This window comes from Empidonax traillii, unplaced genomic scaffold (genome assembly GCF_003031625.1).
Source record: "Empidonax traillii isolate 1590-97213 ecotype Southwest subspecies unplaced genomic scaffold, ASM303162v1 scaffold966:size223555, whole genome shotgun sequence".
Lineage (NCBI taxonomy): Eukaryota > Metazoa > Chordata > Aves > Passeriformes > Tyrannidae > Empidonax > Empidonax traillii.
In genome coordinates, this window is record NW_020956159.1 from 2,703 (window position 1) to 6,123 (window position 3,421).

The following is a 3,421-nucleotide window of genomic DNA, read 5'->3' on the forward strand; positions in this document are numbered from 1 at the left end:
AAAAAAGTCTCTCTTGAATCTTTCACCAAGTCTTAAGTTGTGGTTCAACCCCAGCCAGCAGCTAAGCCTCACACAGTGGCCCGTTAACTCCATCCCAGTGAGATGGGGGAGAGAATCAGAAAAGTGAAAAAACTTCCTGGATTGAGACAAAGACAGTTTAATAGGTAAAACAGTCAGGAGTTCAGTCATCTGCAGGAAAGCAGAGCTCCATCATATGTAACAGTTACTTGGGAAGACAAAACACCATCGCTCCGAACCTTGTCCCTTCCTTTTTCTTCCACCAGTTTTATATGCTGAACACGACACCATATGTGGTAGGGAAATATCCCTTTGGTCATTGGGGGTCAGCTGTTCCAGCCGTACCCCCTCACAAATTCTTGTTCACCCCAAACCCAATCCCTGGTGGGGTGGGAGGAGAGGCAGGAAATGCCTTGACTGTGTAAATGTTGCTCAGCAGTAAGAAAAACATCCCTGTATTATAAACACTCTTCTTAGCAAAAATCCAAAAGAGAGCTCCATTCAAGCTACTGTTGAAAAAAATTATCCCAGTCAAAACCAGTACACTTCCCAAAAATCTGCAAATTCCCCACAAGACATTTAAGCATGCTCCAATGGATGCTGAACCCTGATCAGCTCTGTACATTGACATGGTTTCTAACTCAACAAGCATTACTTTCCCCTCCTACCCTGGGCATTATTTCAATTTGTATCTTTCCAAATTGCAGCTGAACTACCTCTCTAGATGTATAATGACCACTGTAAGCTCTCAGGCTTGTCCACGGTTTTGGCATCATGTTTGATCATGCACCAGTGCTCAGCTTAAACATCATGAACACTCAAGCTGCTTTTGGACTGCTAATCCGTGCATCTTGAGCTGTGATACTAACTTCTGGTTGTCTACTGAACCTCTCTGAGCTAATCTTCTCATCGCTTTTTTTTTTTGCTCACACGCTACATGTGCTTCCCAAGTGGCATATTTCACTCAGCTATTAGCATCTTTTTTTTTAAACACAGTACTACTTTGTTTACAGCAGTGTGTACACATCCCTCTGCTGGCATTTGTGAGGCCAGCTGGGAAGCCCATTCTACCCAAACTGCATTTCTCTGTGATATAATGATTTACATTTGACAGTACCACAGATCTGCTTCCTCCTCTCTCCTTACACCTCAAACAAGGGCTGACTCTGTGCCCTGAAGCCATCTTTTCCAAGCATTTGGCCTCAATTTTTTATTATGATTTATTGTCTTACAATGGGCTCAATAAATACCTCAAACTGACAAGACTGAGTCTTCAACCTTACATCAGCCTTCCATATTTTCATTTTATTTTTCTCAGTTTAGAAAAATGAACAAACATTTGGGATTCTTGAAATTCCCCTAATACAGTGTCAGTTGTCCTTTTCCAGTTAAATTAACTAGTAGCTATTGGAACATTAGAGATTTCAAACCCACTTTAAAAGGTGTCTGTCTGCCTTACAGTCATCATCTTTGTACCCCACTGCGTGGAGAGAGAGAATGAATGCTATCCAAGCCTTCTTTGCGAGGAACCATCGTATTGGGTCTTACAATCTCTTAGGTTGTGGTATTTTTGCTTGTACCATGTTGAGTTCACCATTGCTTGGATTCAAAAAGTGAGACAAGTACTTGTGAAACTTCAGCCACCAACTTCAGAGTGCTCAGCACTGTACAGCAACCTGCCTTTCTAAAGCAATAGTTGGCTTGAAAAGATTTCCAGAGTCTCCTGAAGTTACAGCTTATTTGCTTGCTACTACAGGTGCTAAAAGGCACAGTTGGCCTAATTTAAAACATCTTTTATCTGAGTTCTGTTCCTTTCTTCACAAGCATTTGTTATCTGGCCAAGCTGGGGCAGAGAATTAAAATTACATGACTGTGTTCAGAAAATAATTTCTCTCCTTGATGCGCAGCAGGAGAAGGATTCTGTGGCATCTAAAACTCAGGACATAACCATATCAAATGTATTTACCAGTTATGCTATGTACTGTTCTAAAAGTCTCCCCTTTTAACAGAGAAGTACAACCCTTAAAGCACCTTTTTCACAGCTACGAGGTCTCCCAAATGAAGGGCTGCAATACTTTCATGATATTGCTCCAAATAGAATGATACAACCAGAGTGACTAGACAAATGATTGGAGAGTTAACGTTTGTAAAGAGAATTTTGGAGCTTTGTAAATTAAAATATTAGTGCACTGTTATTATAATGCATTCAAGCCAAATACTGTAAGCTTCTAAGCACCCACAGATAAAATATCAAATCTTAATGATATTTTGCTTGTGTAGGTAAATAATAAGAGATCAATTTCAGCATGGGCAGTAGAACTGTAGCTCTGGCTCACAGTGTAAAAACTCCTTCTCGTTCTTCACACGATCATCTTTAGCCTGTTTTTTGACAAAGCAAGATTTGTACAACTCGGATGTGCTTGTGTTTGTCTTGCTATCTATCCTCCCACTGCTTTTGAACCCACCAAATATTTTTGATGAAAGGTGGCAGTTAGTCACAGGTGCATCAAGCATGCTACATTTCAACATGAAACAAGACCAGATAGTAGCTAAACGCCAGTGACCTTAGTTCACCTTCATGGAAAAAAGGTCTGGGGGATGAGTCACAGATACCAAGAAATCTCTTCAAGAGAACCAGTTCAGATGTACAGGTCTGTAGTCAAGCAAGTTTCATTCTAACTGCTCATAAAATTCCTGTTTCTTGGTAGAGCCAGATTTAGTGTTATAATCATCATCTCTGTGCATATGATTCTTTCTGTACCCCACACCCCTCTTCAAGATTTCTTTTGTTCACAATAATACTGTTCAGCTCACAGTCTATTTACAGCTGAATTATATCTCTCCCTGGTTTTGTGAAAGACTCGTACCTGAAAATAGTCAACTGAAACAGAACACCGAGAAAAAAAGATATCTCCATCACAAGAGGCCTAATGTTATTACAGGAAATAGCTTATCAATAGCATAAAAAGTAATTGAATTTAATTAGTATGCAGAGTAGCAGCCCCTTTAGAATCAGTCATAATAATAACTCATTATAATAGCAAACTAAATTTTAAATTACTTTTGTAAAGACTGCTACAGTAATTCATACAAAAAGATAAAGCATGTAAAAACAAAGCAGTACAAACTGTACAAGTAATTCCATTAACTTTGGTAAGATTCATCTAGAACTGAAAATCTTACAGCTTCAGAGACACTGGAGTGGCAAACTATGAGTTTCCTGGGGATAACTGAGGTGTTGAAAGGGTTTGGTAAAGTTAGGGAGAGTGCTGCATTCATGATTTGCTTGTGCTCTGAGTCAGCCCTGGTAGAAAATGACATTCACATCTAATAAAGTACACTATTCATCCCGCTAATGAATAGAGCAACTTCATTTGGAGGAGATCAAAGGCCAAGTATTTAA